This window comes from Passer montanus, unplaced genomic scaffold (genome assembly GCF_014805655.1).
Source record: "Passer montanus isolate IOZ18808 unplaced genomic scaffold, ASM1480565v1 scaffold96, whole genome shotgun sequence".
Lineage (NCBI taxonomy): Eukaryota > Metazoa > Chordata > Aves > Passeriformes > Passeridae > Passer > Passer montanus.
In genome coordinates this window covers 866,373-878,485 of record NW_024375034.1, presented here as the reverse complement: position 1 = coordinate 878,485, position 12,113 = coordinate 866,373, and positions in this window count along the sequence as shown.

Below are 12,113 nucleotides of genomic sequence, written 5' to 3'. Positions count from 1 at the left end.
ACAACTCGTGGTGTTAGATATCCCATAACCACACGATGCTTTGGCTTTCTCCACCCCAGAACATTCTCCATCTGGGTGAGGATGCAGCAGTGTGTTCCTGCTTATGGCAGCACATGGAGGCTCAGCAACTGGAGCAAACTTGCAATCTCCCTTGTACAGATATGAAACTGCTGCAGCTTCCCTGCCATCTGTACCATCATGTGGCTTTAAAGCCCTGGCTCACAGTAAAAGTAGAGGCCTTCTATTAAATGTAACACAGCACATCCCGTGCTGAACAGGATGTGCTGCAGTTCACATGACATGGTTAGTCAATATAAAATAAAATGGGATTGTTGCGTTTCACATCTTAGATTTTTGTTTTTCTGCTTTTACTTTTCTGCTGCTTCCTGGATAGCTTTGTGATGCTTCATTGCCACCTGCCTTCCCTCCAGTTAACACATTTAGTGCTTGAATTTATCAATGTTGTTTTGATGCTTCTTGAAGAAATGAACATCTTTTTCACATCTAGGTGCCACATGTAATTTGGAAAGTTGAAAGATTTTTAAATCACAGGTATGATGACAGAAGTATTACTGAGAGAAGGAAATAAGGTTTGTGCCTTTCAGAAATTCCCAGTAGATGATTGCAGTTACCTTTTCATCCATGGGGAAAAATAATCCTAAATATGTTTTTTTTCCAGATAGACACATTTTGGTGGCTGTAGTTTTGGACAGTGACTTGACTCATATCTCATAATAGAAAATGCAGTAACAGCTCAGTGGTGACATATTCCCTTTGTCACTGACAAGGTTCAAAAGTAAATATAGGATCACGTGGAAATCCTTCAGAAATCCTGATTAGCATGATCTCCCTTCTTGAGAAGTCAATATTATATAGGATTAGCAGATTAGTGTAAAGGAGTTTGAGGCTGACATGTAGGTGATACCAAAATGAAAGTATTGCTCCTTCCATCTTCCTTGATTTGTTTCTTTGTGCTTGGTGAAATTAATTGGCTTGGGTTTGAGGTCACCACAGGAATTAGGTGGAGGGAGGGCAGCAGACTCAGTGAACATTGTCCTGTTCTAGGTAAACTTACAGTTTCTCTAGAAAGGACCACCACTGCCTCGAGCTGTCATTGCAGGCTTATCCAGAGCATCTCTCAGACTTGTAAAGTCAGTAGCTCATCAAGGGATAAATACACATATAGATATAAAACAAGAATATAAGGGACCTGTTCCTGCACACAGGTGGCCTGTTGAGATGAGAGGAGGAAGAGAAATAAGGCAGATATCTTGTCAGCACTGAATCCACTCTGTAAAGCAGACGTGGCAAGCAAGACATAAAACTGCCAACATTTTAATTAATGTTTTCCTTTCTCTCACTGATACTATCACCTTGCAGGTGCACACTGAAGGTGCTGTAAACGTGATGGGTCATGTCTATCTGAAAGGGGAATGCCAAAATTATTTTGATCTTGTTGTGTGCTTTTTTCACACCCTCCAGATGCCAGCCCCATCCCTGCTCAGAATTACACTTCATCTGCATCTGTGTCTGGGGGCACAGCCCAGGCACCTCTAGAGTCAGGAAAAGCTGAGCTCTGTGAAGAGAGAACAGATTTGGGCTCCTCCAGAAAGCCCTTCCCACTGGCACAAGGATTGGCTACAGGAAAATAGACAAAGGGCTCCAGGTAGGAGGATTCCTGTGCAGGAGCTGAAGAACCAAATCTTGGCAAGCAGGAGCTTGCTGGGAGGAGTGGAAGAAGATCCTTTCAGTCTTGATCTTTCCTGACTTAAAAATCCCAAACCTAAAACAACCCAACCTTCCCAAAACAACCCAAATTCTTACTTTTATCTAGAAAAGTATAAGTCAAAACCAGACAAAACCCAAATCAAAGCATTATTTAAAAAACCCAAACAGCAAAAACCAAAAGAGATGGGGGGAGACTGAGTCTATTTCACTGTCACTCTATTTTATTTTCTTCTTTTGCTGGAAAGGAGAAAGGCTGTTTGGAGAAGAGGGAGAGATGTGTGAAAAGTATGACACATCAACAGTTAAAGCTTCCCCATAAATTTGTTACTGCATGTCAGAAAAAGTTTAAAGTAAGTCTTAATGGTGGAGCAAAGGGATGACAGGTGTGTAAGGTGTGAAACGTTGAGCTGTTAATTACAAGGACAATTCAAGGGCATTAATGAGTCAAGTGGTTCATGTGTTTATTGTTAATGGGGGGAGGCCGTGGTGTTGTTCCATTTTATTTGGACTTGGAGGTGAGATGTAGCTCCCAGCCTCAGGCATTTCAGAGCACGGTTCTGTTCTCAAACCCATGGGTGTCATTGCTTCAGTTTGCTTTTATGAGGCCAGTTTCTGTTCTTCCCAATTTGCTGCTTGGATGTTCAGCCTTCTGTGCACCTGGGAAGCCCCGTTCCCATAGGGCTGGCTTGGACAGGGATGCTGGGCCATCTGTTCAGAGTGGAACTGGGACTGCTGCCTGCCAGGCCCTTGGAGAGGACTGTCCTCATCGTGTCAGGCTTGTCCCCTCCTGGGAGCTAAAAAAAGGCTGCTCTGTGCTGCCACAAGAGTTGGAGAGCAGAGAGGTGTGGAGGGGATGAGACCCATGGGGCTGAGCTTAGCCCAGGCATTCCCCCCTATTGCATTTGCGGGGTGCTCCAACATTGGAAGGAATGATGAATCTGATTTTATGTTCTTAGAAGGCTAATTTATTATTTTATAATACTATATTATATTAAAGAATACTAAACTAAACTATACTAAAGGATACAGAAAGAACACTTACAGAAGACTTAAAAGATAATAATGAAACTCGTGACTCTCTTCAAAATCCCGACACAGCTTGGCACTGATTGGCCAATGAGTCAAAACAATTCACATGAAACCAATGAAACAATCGCCTGATAAACAGGTAAACAATCTTTAAATATATTCCAAAAGAGCGAAACACAAGAGAAAGAAATGAAATAAAATTTTCTCTTTTTTTTCTGAGGCTTCTCAGCTTCTCAAGAGAAAAATCCTGAACAAAGGGATTTTTCAGAAAATGTGAACGTAACACCCCCCCCAGTGCTCACCTGTGGGGTGAGCTGAGGTCCTGGGGCAGCACCACCTCTGGCTGGTTTATTATCCACAAATAAAGGATTGGGATGGAAGTGGTTAATGGAGCAGACCTGCTGGGGATGGACAGCTTGGGCCTAGAGGGGAGCTCTGAGCAGGAGGAGAAAACGGATGGTGGAAAGGCATGGAGGGTCTGAGCAGGCAAACAAGGAAGGTGCTTCCCAGCTGGCACGTCCGGAACACTTCAAAGCGGAAAGTTACGGACGCTGATTTGGGAGCAGCAGCTGATTCTGGAAACAAATGGGATAAATACTGGCATGAGGGGAAAAAAACAAAAAAAAAGCTGAAATGCCTGAAGGGCACATCTGCTGTGTCCAGCGATTCTGCAGGAAATGCACTGAGACCAGAGAGAGTCGAGGAAACTGGACACGAACAGAGTTCCCAGTGAAGCCAAATGAGAGCCGAGGGCCTGGGAAGTGCCTGTGATAACGTGCTGAGAATTTGGCCTCCTTCCCCTGGCTCCCCAGTGAAGCAGCTGTGTTTAACTGGGCCCAAGGCTGGCTGTGCTGAAGGAATTGTAAAGGTGTTTTGTGTCCCGAACTCAGGAATTCTGCTCCAGAGCCGTTTCGGTTGCTTTCAAGTGTGTGTTTTCAGAGCAAGGTCTAAAAAGGGTTTTCAGAGCTGTAGGTCTAAACCTCAGTCTGTTAGTCTGAAATTTGAATAATTGCATGGTCATTAAATTTTGCACAAAAAGGAATTGACTCTAAAAGCAGCTGATATGTTATCACGATTAGAGCAATAGCAATGCCTTCTTTCATCACAATGAAGTTACATTGTTAGAGAGCATAATTGACATTTTTTATTGAAAGATTAAGAAGAATTTGTTTACAGCTTGCAAACAAAGGGGTTTTAATTCAACAAACTGCAGCAGGAATAAGCAGTAAGTGGCATTTTCATCTGCTGGCCGGCTAGAGCTTTAGCTGCAGAATGCTGTGGATAGAGAAGTATGAAGGAATTTGCAGCTCAATATCTGCCCAGTAAAGCGTGCACCACACTGGCAAATGCCAGAAAGCTGACGGGGAGAAACCTTGAGTGCAAAGAAACAAAGGGCTGTAGTTAATATTAGCACCTTTTGGGAAGACACCACGGCTTTTGGAGAGCAGCTTCATGCCACCTGTTGTGCAAAGGTCAAGGTATGGCATTTCTGAGGATGCTTTTGCCATGGAACCCTCAGGATAGCACCTGGCTACTCCACTGGCTGCTAAAGTAGGTATCTGGGTTATTTTTGTTTCTCTGGGTTTATTGTTTCATGGTCTAATAGGCTCAGGAGCTGAGTGGTGCTGGCATTTCAAAGTGGCATGTTGTGATTGGGAGGGGGTGCTGTGGAAGTGTTTGGAAAGCAGATCCAAATGAAGCACCAACACCATTGACTGCAGAGAGGCTCTTTTGCTTTTCAAATATATTTAGGATCCTGTTTGTGCTGGTGGTTGTGTCTTACTTTCCAGACTGCTCTCCAGATAAAGCCAAGGGTATGTGAAAAATATGGGGGTTTTTTAAAGCAAATTCCTCTTGTGCAGTTGGAAGTCATTTGGATTTTTTGTCCCAGCTCTGGTCAAAGTTTAAGAGCCCAAGGCAAACCTGCTGATCTGAATATGCAGTGCTGCAGAGTGAGGAAAAAGTCCCCTGGGGGCACTTGGGGTGCTCATCCCACTAGCCAGGGGAGCATCTGTTGAGCCACGTGCAATGACACTGCTGGAAGGGAAGGGAAGGGAAGGGAAGGGAAGGGAAGGGGAAGGGAAGGGAAGGGAAGGGAAGGGAAGGGAAGGGAAGGGAAGGGAAGGGAAGGGAAGGGCTGACCAGGCTGCTCCTGTCAGCATGAGAGCTCCTCACCTGTGCCACACCTGAAACCCACACTGGCAACCTGAATGTGCAGCACCTGATACAGAGGGCAGGCGACTGAACAGCTGAGGGTGTTTTGTGGGTCTGAATGTTGACTGGTAGCCACAGGCTGTTGTTGCTGTCCTCTGTCCAAAACAAGGTTACAGATAAAACTTGTGATTAAAACATTTGTTTGTATCGATGTCAAATGTCAGAGCAGAAATATCCTGCTGGCAGACAGGGATGCCCATGGGTCTGTCAGTGCTGGGTCAGGTCCCAGGCAGGACTGGTGGACTCTGCATCTGTCAAAGGAGCCAGCAGGGATGAGCTGCAGGGGCCTAAGATACAGGGGCTCTTGTGAGGAAGCTTCTGCTTTCCTAGAAATTATATCTTCTTCAAGAAAGTAAGGGTGAGACAAGCAGGGTGGAGTTATCTCTTGCTGCAGGGAACACTGGGACTGCAGCTGAAACCTGGGGGCAGAGCTGCTGACCAGGAAGTCAGTAGAGTGGGGTTCCCCATTTAAAGCACTGAGATGGCATGAAAAGCTTATTTTTTATATTAGAAAAATATCCATCACCCATCTTTTGTACCTCTGTAGTGAAGCCAGTCTTAGGTTTCCTACCAGGAATGGGTCAGGGGGATGGAGAAACCTATTCAATTAAAACAAGAACTTGCTTTCTGACACATAGATGAGTTTTTGTTCATTGAAAACTGTTGATTCCACCTCTACATTTCTTTTTGTGTCTGAAAATCTGAGAATGAAGATAGGGGTCAAGAATCCCTTCTGGATTTGTATTTGACCTGGTGTGGCTACCTGGCACAAAATAAGAGAAAGAAGCTCATGGGTGGGTGTAAGGATGGGAGATGGGTCACCAATCTTCACCATGGAAAACAGTGATTCCACTTGGGGAATACTGGCTAAGATGGATTTGGATGGTGAGAAACAAAGACAAAACTAATGCAACACCTTCCTCAGTGTAGAAGTGTTATTGGTGTGAACCAGGATGCCCCAGGATGGATACCTGTGCCACCACAGTCTTCCTGTGGAACTCCAGCAGCAGAAGAGTCCAGCTTGGGGCAGCTCCCACTTTTCCTCACAGAGAGCCTTCAGTTCCACTGCCACCCCAAAAAACCTGAGAGAGCCAGAGTGGCTTGAGGGAAGCAATGTTTGGGTGGGAAGAGAGGACAATCCCACACACCATGGAGATGGCCAAGGACCTGGCTGGGGCTGACCCCACTGGGTTTCTGATTCCACTCTAAAATGCTTCATGACAGCAGCCTGTAAAGGTGAAGAAGCCAAAATTTTGCTCAGTGGTGCTGTTTGCATCTGCCTCCAGCCAAGACAGCTCTGGACTTTAACCAAAAAAAAAAAAAAAAAAAAAAAAAAGTATCACAAGATTATCACAAAGCAGCTCAAAGTCTGTGGCTGCCCCTGGATGATGCTTAGCTGCAAGCCTGTCTTCCTGTGTTGTTTTTTAATGTGAATATTTTGGTTTTTCCAAGGCTTTGTGGGTTCTTTTAATTAGCATATCAAACTGTTAACAGGACTCAGGATTTTTGGTGCACATTTGCTTGCTAAGCCCTCCTCCCCTGTGTGTGGCAGGAACCTCAGGGCACCACTGTACCTTGGGGCTATGTGAGGGCTGACATGTTCCCTGCTCCCACCATTCTTCTGGGTCACACCTGTGGCCCACAGCCCATATGTCCCCAGTTTCCTCTCTCTCTTGGGGTGATTTTAGCTGATTTTAGAGTGTGCATCTGCTGTATCCCAGCTGCTGGAGGGGTGCTGGAGAGCAGAGCAGTCTGTGGCTTTCAGACCTCCTGAGGCTGTGCAGGGAGCTGTGAAAACCTACAATTCTGCCTCTTTTTTTGCTGGCAGTGCCCTGTGATGGCCATGTGACATAACAAGTGGTGCTCCTGCTATGTCCACACAGAAGGAGCCCAGTGCTGTGGATGTCCCTGGCTCCTGCTGCTCCCCACTGTGCCAAGTGAGTACCTGCTCTAATCCCCTGCTGGGATCAAGGGTGGAGGGCCTTGAGCTGCTGGGGAGAGCCCCACGTGGTGAGAATACTGACTGGCCTTGGAGGGTCTGACTGTTGAAGATTTACTGTACCTTACACTGGGGCTTGCTGGAAAAGGAGCACAAACCTGAGGCCTTGGCAATTATGGCTGGGGTTGGGGACTTGTGATACAAACTTGTGATTTTTGATAGCATCAAATGCTGGATGAAGGAGAAATGTGTATCCTTCATGGAAACTGGCCTCTTAGGCTGGGTTGAGAGGTGTCACCTTGCCTGGTGGTGGTGGAAAGCCAAAAAGAGGAGCAGGTTGTGTTCCCTGTGCTGAAAGGGATTCTTGTGGGTCCACTCTTGCTTGTGGATTCACTGCTCACATAGCAAAGGGGCACTGCTGTTAAAGGGCATTTTACAGCAGTGCCCTTTAACAACAGTTTAAGGTTTGGACCCTGCCATTCAGACCTGCCTGGGGCAGTGACAAACCCCAGCTCTCTGCTGAGGTTCCCTGCTTCTTGCAGGGCTAAAGGACTGCCTTTGTGTTTGAAAGTCCTCCCACACAGTGGGTGTGTTAGAGCTAAACTTTGACAAATGACCTCAATGATCTGTGAGGAGCTGAAAGCAGGAAAACTGTCTCCATTTGGTACAGTAAATTAGGTTATGTTTTCCTTTGTTTAAATCATTGCCTTATCATTTGAGTTGCTGGTTATGCAGCCATCCTTTAACTGGTATTGAACTGCTTCTTCTGAAAATAACATTTGAATCAAACAACTGAAAACACTTTAAACTTGCCTCTTTTGAAATTTTAAACCAGTTTGCACTCTATATTTTGCCATTTTTTCAGCATCATTTCTTTTAGCATTGTTCACTAGCACTGGACATTCAGTAGATACAAGAAATCTGCACTTGTGCTCATTTCAGTTTGCTGGAGTCCAGAGATGTTTTATGAAATGAAACAAATGTTTCACCTCCTGGTCAGGAAAGGCAGTTCACTGACATTTGATTGGTCCCCCTAACACCAACGCTTCTTGCATTGCCTTGCAAACTGAGTTTGCTGATATATTTCTGTTTTTATATAAATATGTGTGTGTATGGTCTGATTTATAGGTATATGAGCTGCAATAACGACTTACTACCAATGCACTATAAAAAATGCTTCCTTGATGCAGCAGTTCTCACCTCAATGGAAAAAATGTTTAACTGGTGCAGGGCCCCAGCCGAGTCAGAAAACTGGAATTGTTATTGCTTTCCTTTGCAGAGATGTAAAATCAGTTGTATTTCTGACACTGGAGAGAAAGAAGGTGCAGTGGTGAGTATCTATGACAGAAAGGGAAAAAAATAAAGAGATCGGTTTGATTGGACTGCACTTGTGCTTCAATTTTGGTGTGTAAGGGAAGAGCAAAGTGAGTGGAACTTGCATGCCAAGTGCCAAGGGATGTCAGCAGGCTGGACCTGAGCTGGAAAGCCTCAGTGGGTTGGAAAGCAGCACAGAGCAGCTCTGCTGTGCAACGCAGGAGCCAGAGGTTAAGTTTTGTAGCGGTGAGTCTCCAGGGAGCTGTTTCCTCTTTTCCCCACATATGTGCAGATGTGGGAAGTCCTTTGCAGGACTGCTCAGGCAACCCATAACTTTTGGAAGCAGCAGTTAACTAAATTTGGAGTAATTTGGTTTGTCCCCAGCTTAATGAACCTTGCAATCACTAAGAGGCTGAGAAAGAATCATCATCCAGACCTTCCAAATAATGGGGCCTAATTGTAAGCCATGAGTTTGGGGCATGTGTTTATCTGCTTTCTGGTTCTCTTTGTTTTGTGGGGGTCATGTTCTTTGCACCCCTCTGATGCTGAAGAACAGCAACTGGTTTAAAGAAATAAAAGCCAACACAGCTGACTGACGCTCAGGTATGGGGAGTTGAGGCACAGAGCCTCTCCATCTGCCCCAGGAGTGTCTGTTCCTGTGTGAATCAGTAGATAACATCCCTCCTTTGCTGGGTATGCTTCCTTCTCCACTGTCCTCTCATCATGGCCAGAGTTGAGAGTCCAGACGTGGCAGTTTGTGATCCTTAAATGCTTAGTTCACACCTTACAGGAATACTGCCTTGTCTTTGGGGGATTTAAGCCTTGAACCCCACAGGCCAGTGCAGTGTCTTCAGCCCTCAAATCTCGGTGTGGTGAGCAGTGCCAAAACCTTTCCAAGGGCAGGGGAGTATTACTGATACCTTACAGACTACTGTTGGGCTAAAAAGGATTTATTGCTCAGATAAACATCAGCCTCAGAGGCTGTGAGACTTTAGAGGAGCAGGCAGTTGGCCATAGCTCAGAGTAGTGACAAGTTTCTTTGCTACAAGACAATATATAACATTCCAATTCAATGGAATGTTGCTACAAAGTTTATTTTGTTTTTCTAACCTATCACCTTTACTTAATTCTGCTGCACTAAATATACTTTTATCCAATGGGCTACTATTACACATACAGACATGCTTCTATTATAACTTCTAAACTCTTAGCTTACTCTATACAATTACATTACTACACTGTAAAACCCTTCACTATCTTACTCAATACAATTTTTCACTTATTTAAGGCATATTCTTACTTACAACTACAGAAACATAAGTTAATAATTTTTCTGCTTAATGTTTGTTTACTTTTATTTTTACATCAATCCAAGCTTCTTCCAAATCTGCAAATCAAACCCTTCAGTATCTGTGGAAGTTTCTACCTTTCCATTTCCTACAGGGGACTTCATTATAAAGTAGCTCGCCCTTCAACTGGAGCATCTCCAGAAGAATGGGGCAAACCCCTTGTTAGTCTTCCTTCCTTAAACATCTTTTGGAAACACACTCCTGGAACATAAAAACCACTTTTTAAAAGTGTACAGTGGTCTGCCTGCATGTGGAGTGGCCTTCCCCATGCATGGAATGAGCTCCCCTCAAGGCATTCCTAGCTAATCCGGGTTTTCCATAGGGAAAATGTGAGAGAAAGCTGGCTGTGTGGTAGTGCCTGCTTGCTGTGCCCCTGGCAAGGTGCAATTGCATATAATGTGGTTAAACTTGTTCCACCAAATTGCTCATCAAACTGATTTATCTCCTGCTTTTAGGTTTTCCTAGTAGCTTCTGCATTAAGTTCAGCGCAAAGGAATGGTGATTTCTTCTGTGCAGGTACTTGGTTTCCTACCCTGGAATGGGAGATTGCCCTCCTCAGTCAGAACTGCTGTCAGGAACTGGAACTGGAACTTAATGTTTATTAGAAATGCTGTTTTCTTTCCCTTTACTTTGAGGATTATGAAAGGAAAATGCCATGTGGGAGAAGGGGGGATCGAGCATTTTTCAGATACCTAAAAAAACCCCCAGCAAACACAACCAGAACTTTTTTTTTTCCTTACAAAAGTAGGAAGCATCTATCAGCTGTGTACATCAAAACTGTGTGACAAGATTTAAACAAAAAAATCCCCTCATTGTATAGTTCAATCAGAATTCAGACTTGTATAGAGCAGTGAACGTTTAATGAAGAAATTGGCAAAATGGGGGAAAAAAAATCTTACCCACATCCAGGAGAGCTGATTCACAGAATTACTTCAGTCAGCTGAAACACTTGGGCAGCGTTAAATGGGGCAAATGAGATTAGAGCTCAATCAAAATAGCTGTAAGTCATCAGGTGTCACGTTCAGCCTCCAGTAATTTGTCTTAAAGGACAGTGGCTTTCAAAATAGCCTGCTGGGTGCCTGGCAGAGTGCGTGAGATGCTGGTAATTAATTGGCTGCTGAATTGATCCCTTCCAGTAAAGCAGAAGGGAAAGCCCAGGGCTGGGTGCTGTGGCAGTAGGAGACTCTCAGAAGTGAAGAGCTACTTGCCTCTCCCTGGCATCCTGTGCACAGCTCCTCCCAGGCCCCCCAAAAACAGCCCCTGGGCCTCACTGCTGGCCTGGCAGGGCAAGGAGGGCTTGCTAAGGTTGGGGTGTCCATAGGGATACCTGGCTGCCCTTCCAGCTCCTGCCAGGGGGGAAGCTCATTCATCCCAGCGCTGGTGACAGCATCAAAGCTGGTCATGTGCTCCTGCCCTTGCACGGAGCAGTTTAAAAATACCACACGTTTAAATATTGCAGCTCTCTTGCCTTGGATGGACTGTTACATTTTCTCCAGTGGCTTTTACTCTGTCAAGTGCATTCCTCCTGAATGCCATGCTCAACAACTGAAGACAAACTAAATTATTTGCAATACTTGTTTAACCATTTCTTAATTGCTTTTGACTTTGTCACATGAACCCCCTCCTGCACCAGTGTAGACCTAATTCTTTAATTTATTTGTGTGATTGTGATGTGTGCAGGTTTTATTTTCATTGCACAGAATCAAGAGGGCTTGTCTAGTAATGTTTTGAACTTTTTGCTTCTTGTAGCTTAAAGGAAACCCAAGACTGTTGTTTCTGAGTTTGGAAATATGTTACAATACCAATGATCAGGGAGCCAAAGGCCACTTTAGTGACATTCTGAATTCATTTTATGACATGCTGAATTCACTTCCAAGTCACAATTTGGGCAGAAAAAGAAAACAAACATCCTCCTCTTGCATATTCTTGCAACAGGTGTCATGTTAAAGAGAAGACCACCGTGAGTATTTTAGCTGTCTGATTTAAATTCCTTGAGAGCCAGAGGGGACACTTTGAATTCCTTTTATTTGGTTGAAGATTAGTTGAAAACAACTCAAGTTTGTGTCCAGGTGTTTTCAATGAGCAAGCATTCCTGCAGCAAGGTAACTGAGGGGAGTATTGTGCATGTGGGGTGGTGTTTGGGGTGTCTGAGCAGGAGGAGATAGATAGTAGCACTTGTAAACCACAAGTAGAGGCAGCTCACTGACATAAAACCTGTGGGAACTGAGCAGTATCAGGCAGCATTCAGCCCAAAAAGAGTGAAGTCTGTCTCACCTAGTGAAGCAAAAGCTGTGAATGTGTAGGGTTACTTCCAGAGTATTTATAGAAAGCCAGCACCGGAGAGTGAAGAGAGTGATTTCAGATGAAAGACAGGGCTTAGCAGATGACAGATGGATTGAAAACAGGAGCAAGCCTGGCTGGGAATTAAAGATAGTTTCTGACCAGCAGCAGAGGAGGAGCGTGACTGAGCAGGGAATGACATCTGCGGGAGAGCTTGTCAGTGCGTGTAAGGGACTGGGTGACGCTGCTGGACACTGGGA